The 19915-nt window shown below is 36.6% G+C and overlaps 1 protein-coding gene across 9 annotated transcripts in view; it reads left to right on the top strand.

Annotated features, from left to right (window-relative positions):
• The window catches only part of NCKAP5 (NCK associated protein 5), a 947236-nt gene that overhangs the window by 410011 nt on the left and 517310 nt on the right, over window positions 1-19915 (top strand). The gene's annotated exons all lie outside the window — the stretch shown is intronic.

Below are 19915 nucleotides of genomic sequence, written 5' to 3'. Positions count from 1 at the left end.
TCAATCTAGTGTCTGTTAGAAGCAGACCTGCTTTGTTGTGAGAATCCTGTCACATATCCCAGATTTGACTGGAGCTGCCTTTCTGTTCAAAACAGACTTTTGGGAAAGGTTCTCTCCGGGTACCACTTTGTTGAGCAGCTTTCTACCAATTGAGATTCTTTTTCATAATTTAAAAAACGAGGCTGCCCTTAAATTATAGATGAATCCAGGCTTTATTGCTCCTGACCTTTTTTTAAGATGGGAACGAAGAATGATTTCTCGAAGGATCCAAAAGTGATTGCTTTTGACTTTCTTTATGAAAAGGTCAGCCCAAAACAATATATACTTAAAATCTAAATGAAACATTATTATGACATACTTTTGTATTTTATTTTGGGACATAACTATACACTGAAGAATATCATGTTACTCTAGCTTTATAGTCATTTAATATTTGTGCCAATGATGCGTTGATCTTTTGTACCACGTACTGTATCATACGGGCCTTCTCTTAAAAAAAATCTTCCCAGTAATGACCTGCAAGGTATTAGAGATGAAGGAATAGACATTCATGTTTACTTTAATGTTTGTATGTCTCACAGCTTTAGAGTTGTGGAATTTATGGGTGCCATTATTGTGTTCCAAAAATTTTTCCATATTATTTATATTTCTTTTAATGCTGAAAGATATAATAAATAAATAAATAAATAAATAAATAAATAAATAAATAAATAAATAAATAAAATAAAGCTGATACATAAAAGCTGACTTCTTAGAAGGGTCTGACTGATAGTGCATATAGTAATTATGGTCTTTCCACTATTATAACGATGTTTGCACTGTAAGAGTTAATAGTAGCATCTGCATTGTCCATCTGCTCCAGCCACACTTAGTAAACCTATAGTCCAATTGTACGTGTGAGTTGGCTTTGTAAATACAGCTTTAAGACAAATACCTTCCTCATCATTACCACCTAGTTACTCTTTGAAGCCCCTTCTAGGAATTCTGAAACGACCACTCTCTGTCTCTAGATGTCACCTCCATGCTTGAGTCAGTTCCTTGTTTTGTTTTAAGATTTTATTTATTTATTCATGAGAGACACAGAGAGAGAGTGAGAGAAAGAGAGAGAGGCAGAGACATAGGCAGAGGGAGAAGTAGGCTCCATGCAGGGAGCCCGATGTGGGACTCGATCCCGGGACTCCAGGATCACACCAGCGCTAAACCACTGAGCCACCCAGGGATCCCCAGTTCCTTGTTTTTAAATCATGTTTACTTTTTTCTTTATATAGGCCATCTCCCTTTCTTTCAGTGGGTTGTGATGTCAGGAATAAGTCAGAGTTGGATTTTTCTGAATGCACCTTCAGCTGTTTTTATTGTTAAAAAAAAAAAAAGGAAAAGAAAATGGTATTTTCGAAGTTGATTCTGACAGCATTGGTTATTTTCGGAAATTAGATGAGTACCTCAGAATAGAGATTGAGCTCTTTTGTCTTGACCATGTTTACTTTTATTGTCCTAAATATCCTCATAATCTATATCACTCATCTCATCCTGAAATTCAGTTATATACCAGGAAAGCCTAGGGAAGTCAATGGACAAAAACACATTCCTGGGGTATCTGAGAGAAGGAAGGTCTTTAGCCTTCTGTGGATATGGAGGGGGAAAGAGCTATATGGTAGGGCAGATAAAAGTAGGAGATGAGAAAAAGCCATATACGCCTCGGAAGAAGAGAGAAAGGATCACAATAGATGGGCATAGCTCATGTCTCTGGGAACCTCTCCAATCCAGGGATATGACTTGTTGCATCCATTGCTGAGTCCTAGATAAATGCCTGAATTTATAAATACACATTGTATTTTGCAAACATGACAGAAATAAATCTTCTTAGGAAGATCTGAAAGTCAGATTTCAGGGCTAAAAATCACCAGTGATTTTGGCAGTGTTTGTAAAATAACTTTGAGCTCCCCAGCTACAGTGTGAAATGTTAATGTGTATAAAAATGTGAATTTTTATTTATTACTGTTGGGTAGCATTGCTGATTCTGAAATAAAACCCCAAAGAGGGAATGGAAGAGAGTTCTTTGGTATTTGAAAGCAAACAATTTCTGGAATGAAATTCCCGAAAAAAACAATAGTTGTTTGTAAACACAGCATGGAAATGTTACACCAAAGCAAAGCACACAAGTTTACCGAACCTCTAACTTACTCTCTGAAAACCCCCTTCTTTGCTTTCTAGTCCCAGTCTTGAAACAGAAAGTGAAGCCTATGTTGAGAATTACATTCTAGAATAAGAAACTGATAAAATAATAAAGCTTAGAAACTCATAAATATTTCTAGATACACCAGAATTTTAGTAGCTCGTCATGTTGGGAGGATGGATGCAAGGGCACAAAATGTTATCAAATGCCTTTATTTGAAATAAGATTAATCTTCTATCCTGAATGAAAATAGAAGCAAACAGCAGCCGTCCAGTGTGGGCTTTGTAAATCACATTATCAGGGCTTGCTTAAAGCATTCACCTAGTATTCTATATGGAGGTGGTTGGTGGGACCACCATATGCCGGCTTGGGCCCGAGCCAGGGAAGCACACAGGAAAGCTTTTGCATTCCAGCCGTCCACTCCTGCCTGGCAAAAAGCACTTTTTGTATGTGGTGTAAGTGGCCAAGTTATTTGTACACAATGGGAAGCTGAAATTTCATTTCCACATGAAATTAGTGAATAATGGCTTTCAAGACTTACTGAATAAGCATGCCCAAGACACAGTCAGCATTTTAAGTCTGTCTACCAGGACGCCAACCATCTGGATCAAAAATAAATCAGTTATGCAGTTACTCTGGGGGCGTCAGAGGTGAGGCATGGGGTGGGCAAAGTGTATGGATGCTGTACTGAAGCTTTTGCTTTTTACCAGGGCATGGTGTGGTCTTTTTTTTTTTTTTTTTTCCACGTCACTTTTGTCACAGCCTGAGCCACAAATGCATGACTTGTTGTCCAGTTGTACTGTACTATCTACTGTATATCTATTTAATGTTTTTGCCCTATTATTTTATTGGTTTCTATTTTTTCAAAATATACTTACACATTAAATATGGATTTTAGGCTCCAAAGAATAGATATTTTATCTTCACGGCTAAATTTGTGACTATAGAATACACAGCTCTGGAATTAATACTTGTGGATGATGATACAATGTATATTTTCCCAAATGGTAGTAAGACCTCTTTTTTCTGTTAAAGATTAGTTGTTAAAATCTGATTTGAGAAAAGTGGATCTCATTTTTGGTAGAGTATGATTTGAAAAAAATAAAGCCAGGGTTATTTATTTTTAAATAGTAAGATACTGGTAATTTATCTATGTATAATAATTTAAAGGTAATGCATGGAAACCAAAATGAGAGAAGCAGATGGAAACATCCCCTAGGTGAGTGTGAACATTTGTTCTAAAAAATGGAACAAGTGCCAGCAAGGTGTATAATCATTTTCTTTCAATTACACCTGATTTGACTTAAAAAAAAAAGTTGGCAAAGCAATGTTTCAGTTTTATTTACTTCACTTTAATTTCCTTCAAAAACATTTTGGATTTTTGGAAAAGGAGCAGGGTACAAAGAAAAATGGTGGTGTTTGAAGGAAATCAGCTAATGAGCTATACAATAATTCTATGGCTTGAGAATTTTTGTGGATAGGAAAAATTGGTAACTAGCAGATACAATTAGATACTCTGATTTCCTATAGTCTGGTTATATAATAGAAAAAGTTAAGAGTATATAGGAAGAAATGAAGTTTCAATAGATTTCTTTAATTTTCTAGAATTCTATCTTATAGTATTTCATAGAGTATATTATTCAAAATATGCATTAAGAATAGAATGGTTTATTTCGTGCTTCTGTAAATTTGTCGATTCACGTACTGCTGTAAATAAATGGGCCATCAGCTGGAGTTTCACCATCCTTTGCAATCTGAGCTACACTGAAAATGCATTAGTTATAATGGGATTTGGCTTGTAACTTTATAGTGTGAGCTATATCATTAATTAATTTTGAGGCAGCTGGTCATTAAAAAATCTTTCTGGTAAACATAATAAGGCAACATATTTAGAAGATGCCAGCACATGATATATTAAATGGATTTTGTTAAATGCATTTGGGTGATTTGATTGTCAGGTATGAAAAAAATCATATTTATGGGAATCCAGCATGATTGACTATAAAATGACATTTTAAAACTAGTTTTTACATTATGGATTTTATGTCTAACATAAGGACTTAATAAGGAAATTGGAGGTGGTTATTAGCCTGGAATAGAAGATAAATTACAAGCTAATATATAGACTGATAGAGAGGAAAGGGGACTTAGAGATCATCTTATCCATTCCTCTTGCTTTATCAGGAGAAAAGTGAGAGAGGCTGTGATTCATCTGGAACCATACAGTTGGGTGGGGGAAGAACTGGAAGTGGAGCTCAATCTCTGACACCTGGAATGTGCTACAGGTCATCAAACATGCCTTCATGGAAACTTGTCTAGGGAAGAAAGAGATAGATGAGAAGTGACCACAGAGCTTATTTATTTGGAAATAATAAATAAGTTTTGCTTTTGAGAATGCTCAGTTGGGCTGCCTAGAAGGATTTTGGAGTCTTTTCTGGAAGGTGTTTTTTGTTTTTTTGTTTTTTTTTTTTTTTTTTTGAAGGTTGGACAAGTGTAAGGACTGGATGGTAGAGATACTAACTAGATGGAAGGACAAGATTTCTTTAACTACATTCTCAGAGCTGTGATTTCCAGATTGTGCCCTGTGTTCTATTTTTTCCAGCCAATCTAATGCTTTCTGTGAAATTAGGCATAGAATTCAACCTCCTTGAGACCCATGTTCAAATCATGTTCCCATGTTCCCATGGGATGCTGGGACCTGCAGACATGCTTCTGCATTCCTCTCCTCAGCGTTGAGAAAGGGTACACTCACAATCACAATCTTGTGATAGAATGCTGCAAATAATTTTGGTCTTAGTTTTTTAATGTCTCTTTTCTCTTTGTTACCCTCACTCTTTTATCTGTGTTTCTTTGTGGGCTATGTTGTTTGGCTTTGGATTCAGAATAATGGCACTATCATCTGTCTACATTTGGATGAGTTAGGATGGCCAGTTTCTCTCACAGATCCCACTCGTATGCTTGTGTTTCCACCCCTTAGATTGATACTGACAGAAGTCTGCTCAAATGAATGTTGTCCTCTCTGTTGACTCATTTGACCACATCCACATGCAAAGAGAGAAAGAGACTAGCACAGGAATAGAAGAGAGATAGGAAAGAGGTGCTGGAAACATGTTAGAATTGATGATGTTGTGATAATTTTGTATCTCATTGTTTACCAAAAAGTGAGGGACTCACAATTCTATGGAACAGAGAGGCCAGGCTTGGGTGTGATAACAAATACCTTCTCTAGGTACAGTGGCTTAGTTAATAAATCCGTTTTCTGTTTATATAATAGAACTAGGTGTATGTTCAAATTTAGTGGGGGAAACTATCCTCCATGCAGCTGCTCAAGAAACCAGGCTAATGGAAGCTGTAATGTGTTTAAATTGTGGTTTCCAAGATTTCTCTAGGGTCCCCTTCATCCCAGTATGTCAAGAAAGGAAACTGCTTGGAACCAACTGTAAAAGGTTACTTTGGGTCAAACTCATGGGCAGCACAAATCATTGCACTCAGAGTTCATTGACTAGAATCGTAACTGCAAAGGAGTCAGGGAAATGTAGTTTATTTCTGTGTCTAGAAGAAGAGGAAATGGGTTTGGGTAAACAGTAGTCATACATATACACACACATGTCTGTATAATACACAGTTTAGTATTAGTGTTACATGTATACAAATTAGTGTTATATGTACATAAAGATTAATATAAATATTGGTGTTTATATATATATATACCTAAATATATAAAGTGCTATAAAATATGTAAAGAGTATACATAATTATAATATATACATACGTACAAAAATACATTAAGTTATATAAACATAAAATAGTGTCATAAATATATAAAATATATAAATAAATAGCTTAGAATCTATTTGGGAATGATTAGTATTTTTTTGAAAATTGTATCAATGCAGTTTATGCAATTTACATTTATATCACTGAACTTTTCTGCCTCCTTCTTCCACTCATTCTTTGATGTCATGCTCAAATTCTTTTGCCCTGTGCCTTCTATCCAGAATTCTTATAGATGTCCAGGCCTGTGCCTTTTTTCTGGTTCCCACTGGCATTTCTCTAGTGCCCAGAGTGGGAACCCTTACTGATGGGCCCAACAAAAGGAGGCTTGATGAGGAACAGACTAAGTTTAGGTCACTTTAAATACCGCCGAGTTAGGGTGCACGGAGAGGTGCCTCATGCTCAATAGCAAGACTTCCTCAGTTCTTGGCTCTTGAGAGCGTGCAGGGACCTGGCTTGCCACTTGTATGTTTCAACTGATGTTAAGTGTTCCTGACAAACTCTTACATCATATAGTATTTATTTTTAATTAATGGAACTTCAGTGATACTTGGTAGATATTTCAAGCTTTTTGTCTTTTATACAGTGGTGCTCTAGTCTATTGAATGGGACTGAGTTCTTTCAACCAATTCTATTTCTCTCCAGCAGCCTCAAGCACATAGACTGTTCAGACCCAAAACCTGGGAAAGGATATAAAAATCACATACTGTATAAAAAACAGAGAGAGAGGGATAAAGGGATAAAATAGGTGCTAATACAGTTAAAGTGTCATTTTTCACAGGGAGAACAAAGTAAGTAAACTTCCCATCTCTTGACTAAGCCAACTAACTTCAAGATAACAGAAATTGAATTCTTTCTCGCAGAGAGTACATGATAAGCTTTCATTGGCAAGGGTGGGGGTGATTTCCTTCCTTGGTATCTGAGAGCCAGAAGCATCATGGGCAGGATCCAATGCCTTCATCCTGTGTCTTACTAACTCAGTTACTGAGCTATGGTTTGGATAGCAAAACTGACCCAAGGGTCAGATCAGAGAGGTCCAAACTGTTCTTTTTTTTTTTTTAAATTTTTTGTTTTTGTTTTTTATTTATGATAGTCACACAGAGAGAGAGAGAGGCAGAGACACAGGCAGAGGGAGAAGCAGGCTCCATGCGCACCAGGAGCCCAACGTGGGATTCAATCCCGGGTCTCCAGGATCGCGCCCTGGGCCAAAGGCAGGCGCCAAACTGCTGCACCACCCAGGGATCCCCCAAACTGTTCTGATTTTGAGGTCTCCTACCCCTATGGAATTGTAGTTGTGTTGTTTTTCTTGTGTTATTTTCTGGTATTCACTAGACCTGAGCTGTTAGTGGCCCCTGGAGAAGCCTTACTTTATCCTTTTTTAAAAGATTTGTATTTATTTATTCACGAGAGACAGAGAGAGAGAGGCAGAGACATAGGCAGACTGGGAAGCAGACTGCCTGCAGGGAGCTCAATGTGAAACTCAATCCTAGAACTCCGGATTCAAGCCCTAAGCCAAAAGGCAGATGCTCAATCACTGAGCCACCCAGGCATCCCCAAAGCCTTACTGTAATGTGGACAGGTGGCACCTTTCTAAAGGTTCTTGTCAAAGTACCAGCCTCAGTCCAATAACATTTTTCTTTCTTGCACTTATATCTTCAGTTGTATTTATCACCTTGCAATGCATTTGTTGACAAGTCTGTCTCACCTACTTGCTTGTGAGCTTCAGAAAAGCTGTTCTGTGTGTGCTGTGTTCTCCGGGGAGTCTCTGATGGCTGACCCAGAGCAGAACTCAACAAATTTGTGGGGAACTAATGCATATTGATTGAATAAATAAGTTATATGTAAATAGATGCTTTCATAATCTTGACTTTTTTCTCAACTTGCAAAAGTTTAGTCTCATTTAGTGTAATTTTATCACTCTTTTATCTGTTTAATTTTATTAAAACACCTGCCTGGCTCTTGATTCTGAATTAGTGAAATCTGGATTAAAGTGATCTTATCTTTACTGAGAAAGAGTCTCTCTCTCTCTTTTTTTTTTAAGATTTTATTTATTCATGAGACACAGAGAGAGCGAGCAGCAGAGACAGGCAGAGAGAGAAGCAGGCACCATGCAGGGAGCCTGACGTGGGACTCGATCCCTGGTCTCTAGGATCAGGCCCTGGGCTGAAGGTGGTGCTAAACCGCTGAGCCACCAGGGCTGGTGAGAAAGAGTCTCTTGGTTACACTTTTATATACACACATACCTACCAGTGTTTCAGAATATCATGATTTGTCATAATTAATCAAGATTCAACTTTTTAATATTTTATTTATTTATTTATTTATTTTACTAAGTGATACACTAATGTTTCTGAAGTAAATTTTCTAGTTTCATCAAATAGGAATATTCCTTGGTATCAAGTTTCCGCTCTTATGTGTGCTTTATATTCAAACCCTGTGTTTGTTACTATCAGAACAACTTCATAACTGGAACTTGTATAAGCAGTAGACTTGTCACTGATATGCTTATGTTTGAATTTGCCATTTTAAATGGACTTATTTGAAGAATTTATGTATAAGAGACTGTGATTTTATAATTACGAGAGTTGATAGCATATTTTCTTTTGTTTTTTTGATAGTATATTTTCTGACATTATCCTGACCTAGACCTCAGACGCCTTTTGACTTATAAATATCTTCGTATTTCCCATTCCTAATGTATAGACCTCATTGATACAATAAAATACAATTTCATTTTTATATCCTCTTCAATGAAATATAGTGAATCTGAATTTGCTATTTTCAATTGTATTGTTTGCAGACACCTAAGATGATGATGGTTTTGCTTTTCAGTAGGTAAAATTCCTTGAGTGCTGGTCACTTCACTGTATTATTAACCTACATTTTCCCAGACCTAAAAACAACTATCGAAGCAAGTATCATTTAATCTCCTCATTCATAGTAATGTTTTTTAAGTTGCCACAAACACTGAATTAGTAAATGTGGAAGCACTGCCCATAGGAGAAATTCACAGGTGCTTGTGAGCCTCTGGTGATAACATTTTTATCAATAAATCAGTATATAACTTCATATGTGTTCTTTATGTGTTTCTGTTTAAAGACCCTTATAAAAGATATATTGTTGATTAATTAACATTGAACTCAAGGTCAGCTGCCCTGTAACTTACACTGGAATGAAGCTAATCCATCACATGTATTTTATCTGTAAAACACATCGCAGTCTATTTGTGCTTAGGAACAATAAATAGCATTTCATCACTATATTTGGGATCCATTTCATAAAAGCAACATCACCAACAAAAAAAAATGCAAAAAATATGGCAATAAATAGTGGAAAGGACACTTGTTTATAGTTACAAAAGATGCAGAGTGTCACTTTGCTCAACCTCACCTGGGAACGTGCAGGTTGGTGACTCAGATTTTTTGTTAGTCTGTTCATTTCTGCAAATGATGGTGAAAGGCTACAAATATTGATTTTGGGGTTGCAAATAAATTTTATTGAATAGGCAAATTTGCAGATGTGTAATGTGTAAATAATGAGGAATGAATACGTAATTACCCAAGTTTGAAGATGAAGACTCTGGGACTCAGATGTTAAGTAATTTCAGTGCAGTAAGCATCCACTGAGGCCTAATATGCCCTGAACATGGTACTGAGTAAGACATGGTCTATCTCTCTAGATATATGTCTATATTCACATAATTGTTTACTTAGTAATGAATTGCATACTTTACCTAAATGTGTTTGTGTCTCTTATTTCTTCCCTTAATATATTCAGTTCTTCTAAAAAGCAAAGCCAATCTTTAAAATTTTAGATATTTTAAAAGTAAAATTTGATCTCAATCGTTCTCTTAACCTCTCTCTATCTCTCTCTGAAATTAGAATGAATCCATAGAGTTAAGCTCATAGCCAAGAGCTGAGAGTCAAAGGAGAAGATAAGTCAGCAAAACTACAAGCTATCTTAGATTTGTTCCTAACAGCAATATGAGCAGTGTGCTAAAGAATACCCCATGGTCAGTACCAGAATTAATGTTCCTAAAGCTAGTCCATTCCTCATGGAGTATCAGTGCTTTAGAAATCTAGACCTGCCATTTTTCAAAACAGACCTATCAGAGTCCAGAAGACTAATAGTGTCATAGTTTGAACAGAGTAATAGTGAACTAATACTTTTAATTTAAAGACTATTATCTTTTTTTAGAAGTAAAGTTAAAAGCACCTAGGTGTGTGTTCAAATCATTCTTGTTGCTGATTTGCCTCATTCTGTGTGAATGCCTTGAAATCCTTCCACATTCTTTAATTTGTCTAAGAGTCTTAGCTGTTTGCCTTCATACCTTGCAGAAATTGGAGCTCTATCCTTGAACCTTATACCTTCAGTTGACTGCTAGCCCTGAAATCCCTTCATAGGACCCCGCCTTTCATGACATTCTGGACTTTTACCCATAGCCTGTCAGAATGTGCTTCTCTGAACTGATGGGTAAATTTCCTACTTTGAATCCTCATGATGAATGCTACATACCTTGGGGAGTGGGTCTGCTCAAAGGTCCTAGTCTTGTGTGGCCCTTCTTGCCACGGACCTTTTTGGAGAATCATTGCCGGAATCATTCTGGGTTTGATTATGTTTCAAAAGCAGAGTAAGATTCATTCATAGCCAACAACTAATTACGAACCACAGAAATCTGCTCTGTCGGTATGTGCTAGAAGATGTGTAGTGCAGTGGTTTAAAGTATAGGTTGTTCATTTAGAAGGTCTGATTACTAATCTGTAAAAAGGAGAGATTTGTGAGGGTTCAGGAAGATAATACATGTAGGGTCATATAGAACAATAGGTGCACATAAAAATGGCTCAATAAGTATTAGCTAATTGTATTGTGTGTTTTTTTTTAATTTTTTCCCACTTCTAGCAGATTATCAACATAGTCTTTGAAATAACTGATCAGATTGCACTTGCTATATAGAATTGTTGATACTTAAATATAGTTCTTTGTATATATTGTATATGTAAAATTATAAAATAGGAAACATGCACATTCAACAGATTGTTTATAAAATTGGATTTGTAAAAATATTTACTCTGTTTTGATTTTTATTGCAATATAATGTGCTATATCAGCAAAATAATACTAATACAAGGATGTTGACCGAAATATGAAAATAACTTCACATACACAGTTGAACATTTTGTTTATACTTGCAAGAAATAGGCATTGGTAAGATCATGGACAGTTATTTCAAGTCATAGCTTTTGGAGGGTAGGAGCTATTGTGTTATGTGTGTGCTTTTCAAAATCCTGTGTCTTCCACATAGACTTATATGGAATAGATCAGTGAATATAATGTTGAGTGAAGAATTGCAAGGAGTTGTATTCCCAGCCTTTCCACTGTTTCTTTCTAAAGTTTCTTCTTGAACATTTTCCTCTCCCAACCATATACTGACAGTGCTGATTTTTACAGCATTGCAGGTTCTCCCAGTGAGCAACAGTGATCCGTTCTTGGATTCACATAACAGAAAAGCTGGTTGATTGAATAGATTATGTCTGCCTCCTTCTGCAAGTGCTTATCTTGTTCACTGGTTGCTTTGTAATTGTTATTACTTTGAAAAGCATTTCTTTCTCATCTGTACACTCCGATTATATAGGAGGTTTTTTCCTATTGAAGTATATTCTTATCAGGATGTTTTTCTTTTATTTTATAAATAATAGCATTATTAGACATAGGATGAAGCTCTCTTGTAGTCAGTGCCAAAGGAAACAATACAATAGGCATGTGCAGTGGGGGGTTAGCTAGATAGAGCAGCTATCTTGTTTTCCTTGCTTGCCTTTTAATCAATGCACACATTCTCTTAAAACTTTCTTATCCATCTTTTGTGAGCACTGTTTCTGAATTTCCTTCCTTTCTCCCTTTTCTTTTTTGTGACAGTGTTTCTGTTTCTTTAATTTATCAAGGTGTCACATACAGCAGTCTTATTGTATTGTACTAAAGACATTCGCCTTTTGCAAGAGAGTCTCTTGCTTGGTTTACTCTTCTTTTGAGCTAACTAGGACATCGCTAGTTATTTTGCCTTTGATCCTACAAATGTGTTTCAGCTCTGGACTTTGTCTATCAGTATTTTTTTTTTAATGGATTGAGCCCTTCTCCAAAGCAGATATATTGTCCTGCTTTAATGGAGCTCCCATCTATGACAATCTGTTTTTATTGTGACTTTCAACTATTGTAACTTTCTTGTATATGGGTGCCTACAGAATCCTTTTTTCTTTGTTTTGCTTTCTCTTTTGTCTTTTAGACATGAGAACTTAGCCAGAGAGTGGAGTGGAAAAAGAAAAAGAGAAAAAAAAGCTTTTGTGATCAAGAATGTTTTTAGCTACAAATCTCAGCTTTATCATTACCCACTAAAAAAGTACATCTTTTCTTTATTTAGTTAGTTATATGAGAGATGGTTTTGCCAAAAAAACACACAAACCTTTAGGGAATGTCTTCTGGGTTTGGAAAAAAATGGCTAGAATGAAAGTGAAGGGAGCAATTTATACATCCTATTTGTTTTCATGTAAAATTTATTAATCTCTATTACATTTCTTTTAGAGAAGCAAATTTAGAAATCATTAAAGTGATGAGTGCTAGAAATAACTTTGGGTTTTATTTGCCTCCAGTAACAGTCAAAAGCAGCTACAGATGCCTTCAGTATTTACTTTCTGAAGATCTTGCTATGCTTATTTCAGATTTTTTGGTTGGATAGGATAGCCACTTTAATCACTAGTGTTTCGGATAAAACAGCTGGTGAGTTATTTATATAGTAAGTAACTGCCAAATAAAGCATTTTGATGTAATGAATAACCTGGTCTCTGTTTTAATATCTCTGTTTAGTTTATCCATGATATTGACTCAGTCTTACCAACCTGATTTACATATGAGTTTAGTAAAATGAGACTCTGTTATTGTGTCTTTCTCAGTAACTTTGATGCTTTGTGTGAATAGATCAGATTAAGACCCAGTTAAAATAGTCACATGGAGTGAATGAGTTTGTTGACTGGGTATCTAACATGTTTTCATTGTATCCAGATATAGTCATGTTTCCCATTGTTTTTCTTTTGAACACAATCAGTCCTGGAAATAGCACTAGCTTGGCTCCTGTAGGTAATGATTCTGTTCTATCTAGGTTTTGCTCTTCAACTGACTTATTTTTCTCAATGACATGTTCAACCTCTCTGAGTCTCCATTTTTCCCATCTTTAAAATGAGGCTAATGTAATAAAATATCTCTTTGGGCCCCCACTTTAGTAGTCTCATTTCTAGAATGGATTAGAGGGAGACTCAAACTGTGTTCCTCTTGAGTATAAGAGGTCTCAGCATCTGCCTATTACAACATCTGGAGTGGTCAGTGAGGGTGTCCCCTGAAAGCAAGTTGTGTGAAACATTAATTGGTAAGAATTTTACCATAAAAATGTGCACATTAGCAAATGAAAGCCAATCCAAACTCATGAAACAGAGAAACTTGTCAAAGTTACATAATCCTTCACCCCTTAGAAACAGAGGTAACAGTTATTATCTCACAAAATTGTGTTCCAGAGATGAGAAAACTAGTGTTCAACTCTGTTTTTGGAAAGATAGCTGAGGAAAATGGAGGAAGAATATCTTCATGGACAATGTAAGTGAATTTTGCAGAAGAAAAAGTGTCTGGAGACTGGGTCAGCAATTTTTAAGCCCAAAATCGTCCGCAAATAAATGGGATTACTGAGTTGATGAGGGAACATTGAAGAGAAGAAGTTTGCATAAAGCCCAAAGGGTAGCCAGTATGATGTGAGGACTTCGTTGAAAGGATTTGTGAACCAGAAAAGCATTTGGTTTGATTATTATTAGGGATGTTTCCTTTGGCAGTCTTTTCTCTGCTTGTATTCTTTTCAGGTGAGTATCTGGCTCACTAATACTTGTCTCCTGCCATTTATAGGTATAAATAACTGTAAGGATTAACACTTTTATGGTGCTTATGTGCCAGCCACTGTTTTACATGTTTCATAAGTCATTTAATTCCTGCAACAACCCTAGAAACAGCTAGGACATTGAGACAGAGAGAGTGTACGAGTCAAGAGAGGCAGTTATGCCTTAGTAACAAGCAACCTTCGAATCCTAGTGAGTTATAATAATAACTGCATATTTCTTACTCTGCTAAATGTCTGAGCTGGACCTGTGGCTCTGCGCAAAGCAACCTCATCCCAGAACCCAGGCCATTGCTGATAATAATCAGAGAAGAGAACATGGCACAACTCGTCCTGGCTCTTGCTCAGTACCTGCCCAGAAGTTAAACTGTTTTCTCGCTCACATTTCATTGGCCAAAGTGAGTCCTAAGCTAAGCTTGATATCAGTGGAGTAGGGGAGTCAGGTCTTGCTACAGAAAAGGGGCAGGTGCATGCTTGTAGATAATAATGTGCTGTAACAGAAAGGCCAGGTAACTTCAGCTAGGTCAGTGAGTGGGTAAGTGGAAGATCAGGGATTCAGAACCTATGTAGCCTGGGTCTGGAGTCTGTTCTATTAGCCACAACTCTATTCTGTCTCTTTAGTTCCCTATCTGCTGAGGAGAATTAAAATAAATTTTGAGAGCTTCTTATGAAATTTGTAAAGATATTTTTAGTGACCGTATTTCTAAACACCGCAGATAATGTAAAAAGTCTAAGTCCACCTAGAATCACATGGACAGCATAGGATTAAGGTTAAGAATGGGGAGTTTGGAACCAAGAGTGCCTGTGTCCAAATCCTGACATAATTACTTACTAGCTTTGAGATCTTGGGGAAGATACCCAATCTCTCTGTGCCTGATTTTCTTCATGTGTAAAATAGGGATAATAATAGTGCCTACCCTGTGGTGAGGGTGAAGATTAAGTGAGTTAATAATGAACTATAAAGTGCTTGGAGTATAATCACTATGCAAGTATTATTGTCCTCATTACTCTTCTTCCTCTCTATCTTAAAAGTAATCAAAATGGTTCAAAGAATACTACTCACCACGTTAACTCCCATCTGCCTTCAGGGACAGTGGGTGTCTGCCCTGCTTCAGAAAGTGGCTTATTCTTGTCTCTTTGAACCACTTAACCACTTGCTTTCCCCTCCCTTGTTTTAATTATTTTTCTCTTACTGTGTCATTAAAACAGATGATAATTATAAGTGCTTCCTTAGGCTTATTTACATATAAACAGAAAGTTTAAGATAACCTATTTGACAGAATTTTCTGCCCAGTACTTGTGCTATTATTATTCTTCAAAAATATCATTGCTGTTGGTATAATGATTGCTTTCCTGTTTTCTAAAACACTTTTATCTCTGTTGAGAATATCCTAGATGATCTTGAATCTAAGGATATTCTTCTTCTCCATTAGAGTCTTACATGGTGCAATGTATCTGAAATTATTTCACAGATTGGTTCCCTTTCATTGCTTATCTCTTAGACATTAGACTTTGTTTTCTTATTCTCTGTCTTCCTTTTCCCTCTAAAGGTTCCCATATTTCACTTTTTTTGTTGATTTTTAGCTACTGATCAGCTCAGATACTGATTGAATACTGTACATATTTGGCCACAATTAGATTGTCTATTTACAAAGAATATGGGGAGATATGAGTTAGTTACTCTTTTATTCTCTAGATTTTCTAAAATGACATCCCTTAAAAGTGCCTGGGTCTTTTAAAATCATATTGTTGGTAATTTGAACAGTTTTGCTGGTAATGGTGTGAAGCATAGGAAATAGAACAGGAAGGTGTTTCCTGATTTGTTTGTGTCTCCAGAGCATACTCTCTGGTTCTGATATTATACGAGTTGTGGGAACGTGTAGATGATTGATAGTTGATAACATTTCTGTGAATGTGCTCAATATAAACTGAGTCATGATGACAATGGAGACAGGAAGACAATCAAAAAGAAATATATAGACTAAAGGCTAGTTGTATATTCTAGAAGATAGAAATGAGAAGTAAACTCAATGTAAATTTTTAAGCCACAGTGATAGTGGACATATCGAGACAGTCTGAAGAAAGAGATATAGGCTTAATTCCAGATAGGTATTTTAACAGAAAACCTCAAATGGATTTAGTCCAGTTGGAATGAATGTAAAAAATTGCTAAATTAAAAATACAAGATATCTGGTTGTTTATTTTTGCTATAGATTCAAGTAACAATTAATTAGGATTATACAGGACGCATTTTCCAAAGAAAAGACAACACATGTGAAGTGCGCATGACTAACCTATGTGGTATATACTAATAATTGTTTACTTCCCTGAGATCAGTTGCCAGTTTATAATATGGAGGAGCATGCCTAAGATAGTGCTATATGACCCTAACCCCAGACCCAAAGCTCACCAAGCCAGAGTGTGTGCCTCATTCAAACTATGCCAATCAGGACCTTATTCCAGGGAGTTTAAATTGTGAAAGTGATAGGAAATGGAAACCAGGAGTCCCCAGAGCTAAGACAGGGCATCATGGGAACATCTAATGAGAAGGTCTATGAATTCTCATTGCAGAGACCCCTGGAGGTACCTTGGTTATTGCCCTTCATAGGGTTTGGTGGTTCAGTTCCTCCTAAAGTATCATGGTCTTGGGCAGCCCCGGTGGCGCAGCGGTTTAGCGCCGCCTGCAGCCCGGGGTGTGATCCTGGAGACCCGGGATCGAGTCCCACATCGGGCTCCTGCATGGAGCCTGCTTCTCCCTCTGCCTGTGTCTCTGCCTCTCTCTCGTTCTCTCTGAATGAATAAATAAATAAATCTTTAAAAAAAAAAAAATAAAGTATCATGGTCTTAATAAAATGCCTCATCTTTCTTATTCTGGCTGGAGTTTGTTTCTGTTACTTGCAGGATAAATCAAATACATACAGTCTAAGTAAAAAGATTAGAAAAGAAGAATCCAATCAGGTTATAAAGCTCAATAGTGAAAAGAATTCTGAAAGGAAAGTAGGTGAGGTTGGTTCTGATAGATTATGGGCTCATAAAAATGATTTGGCAAATGATCAAAGCATCAGAAAATACTGAATGCTTTGGGGGAAGGTTATTAAGTTGATTTCTAAATATCAGACAATTTATATTTCTTTTAAGGCTTGATAATGGTTCAGTTTGGTAGAGACCTGAGCTAATGAGGGCCTGGTTATGGTTCTGTCTCTAGACAGACCAGTTCCAGGACCAAATGTTACCTAATTCCCAGTCACTGCAAGTAACTAGAGTATATCCATGTAATAGAGGTGGCAGCCAGAGAGTGAGTTAGTGTATTTGCAAATTATCCCCAGTCTAGAAAACCTTCCAAGTCATTATTCTTATAATAGAGCACCAAGATAGCACCTTATCTTATACTGGACATCAGAGTGAGTAAAAAGAGTATGAAGATGAAAGTACTAAAAATGCTTTTCTGGCTAAGAGAATGTATACTTGTGGAAGTTTAGATATGAGGTGTACCATTTGAATCTTTCATATAGTTGTCATAAACTCTTGAGAAATGACATGTAGAAGAAGTGTCTTAAATATAAAAAAAAAAACAGCTTTGCAGTCAATAGTTTATAGTTCTATAAATTCCTGTTTGGCTTCTGACTTTTTATGGCTCTTAACTTGTGTGAAATGTGACTACCACTTCCTCTATAAAGACTTCCATTATTTTCTGATCAGAAGTAAACAGTCCTTCTGCTGAAAATATATTACACTTTGCTTGGAGCACCATTATATCTTACCAGATTATTTGTATATTTGTGTATTTGTAGAGATGTACTGTGTTCAAACATATATAGTTGATAGCTTTTATTTTTTGCTAAGGCTGCCTTAGCAAAATACCACACAGTGGATGGGTTAAACAACAGAAATTTACCATCTCACAGTTCTAAAGCCTAGAAGTCTATGATCAAGGTGTTGACAGGGTTGCTTCCTTCTCAGGGCTGTGAGGGAGAATCTGTTCCAGGCCTCTCTCCTAGCTTCTGGTAGCCTGCTGGCAATCTTTGGCATCCCTTGGCTTGTAGACACATCATCCTAATCTGTGCATCCATCACTTATAGTGTTCTTCCTGTGTTTCTATCTTCAAATCTGTCCCTTTAAGGACTCCAGTCATACTGGATTAGGACCCACTCTAATGACCTATGATAACTTGACCACTTCCAAATAAGGTCATGTTCTGTATACTGGGAGTTAGGACTTCTATATAGAAGTTTTGGGGGACAGTTCAACCTATAGCACTGGATGTAGACACAGAATGATCTTTGACTACAGCAATTCAGCCTCCTCATCATTGTTTCTTCCATAGAGCCTGACAGAGTGCCTCCAACATAGCAGATGGCATAATATTTGGGTAATGAATTGATGGCATTGTCAGTCTATCTTAAAAGCCATGCTTTTGTTGAGCAGAATTTGTCTTGTCTGTGTAACTCATTCCATAAATGAGGGAAGGAAGTTTTAAGTGTAAACTTGACTGTATCATAGTCCACCAGTGCTTCCTGCATTATCCCTTTCAACCTCTTCTCTTAGGAACCTACAAGTCTTATTCTTCTGAGTCTTGATAGATGGCTTAAATCTAGTCGCAGATACTATCTTGGGACCTTCATGAAAAACAGAGACAGAATATAATTTCAGGGCCATTGATAATTGAAAGCCATGGAAATGAAATTAATTGTCACATAAGGGCTATTGTACACACTGACAGGTATGGAAGGCTCCCTAAGAGTTGGTTAGCATATGTTTTGTTTTCCCTAAGAATTCCCTTTCTATAGTAAACTACATATAGCCCATCATGTTTGAGTGTTACCAAAATTGATGGAAGAAAATAAAACTTTATTAATACAATTCTGTTATTTTACCAAGTTTTTCTTATTTGCCAGACATAATACTGACCTAGAAGAGTAGAATTTTAATATTAAGGTAAGAAAAATGGGGGCAGTGCATGAAAATATGGGGAATTCCAAGTTTCTTAAAAAATATGGAAATATAAGGAATCCTCATTCTAAGATCTAGGTTTTTTCAGAAGTGAAAATTACGTTTAGGAAATCGAGTGGCTTTTCAATGATGCATAAAAACTACAACTCAAGGACTTCTGTTTTCAAGCCCATGAACTGACTTTTTGATCAAAAAATAAGTTACTGCAAAAGTTAAGACTAGATATTCATATTTAGACTTGGGGGGGTGGGTTTTGCTCTAATATGTATTTCAGAAACATGTTATGTAGGGGAACTTTGGGATAGAGAAGAGAAGAAGATAATGAGGTTGCTTTTACTTAGTATTGCATGAAATAAGTCAGTAGGACCTGTGGGTATCAACAATGTTGTGATGAAAGCATATATTATTCTAATGAGGCCTGACAGTTCCAAGTAAAAATAAAAAGAAAACCCAGAAAGACAAGTTCATTCGTTCATTGGTATCTTCATTTACTAACAATATTAGTTGGTACATCTAACATCTACCAAGTGCTTCGTGTGTGACACCAGTAGTAGGGACTGAAGAGAGTGGTTTTACTGGCACATTTGTTAAGCTCTGGACATGGGACTAACCTCTGATACTTAATATGGGTGGAGGCAGCCTGTGATCTTGCCTTAAGTCGTGAGGCCATCTTTGCTCTGAAACAGGATCCTTCATTCATTGAGGGTATGTGTGTGTGCCATGGACTAGGAAGACCATAAAGTCCCAGTCCTCTGGGTATTAGAGCTGATTAGGGGAGAGAAACAGATAGCAGGCAATTGTTATAGGCAGCATGAGGGACTCTATGGATGAATCTCTGAATCAGGAAATGAAAATACAGAAGCAATTTGAGACATCATTTTTGCCAGTAGAAGAGCATTCAGGGTAGAAAAATTTGGGGAACACTTATGTGAGCGACATTTAAGGTCCTAGAAGTTTAGAAAAAAAAATTGCAGAAGGTCCAGAAAGCTCTATAAGGAGAACCATGGGGTGGGGGTGGGTAGGACAGACCTTTAGAAAAGCAGATAGCTAAAGTTAGGGTTTGTTTTTACTAATGATCTCTGTATTTTAATATA

This window comes from Vulpes lagopus, chromosome 24, assembly GCF_018345385.1.
Source record: "Vulpes lagopus strain Blue_001 chromosome 24, ASM1834538v1, whole genome shotgun sequence".
In the NCBI taxonomy this organism is placed as follows: Eukaryota; Metazoa; Chordata; class Mammalia; order Carnivora; family Canidae; genus Vulpes; species Vulpes lagopus.
This window is presented reverse-complemented; position numbering and strand designations above follow the sequence as displayed.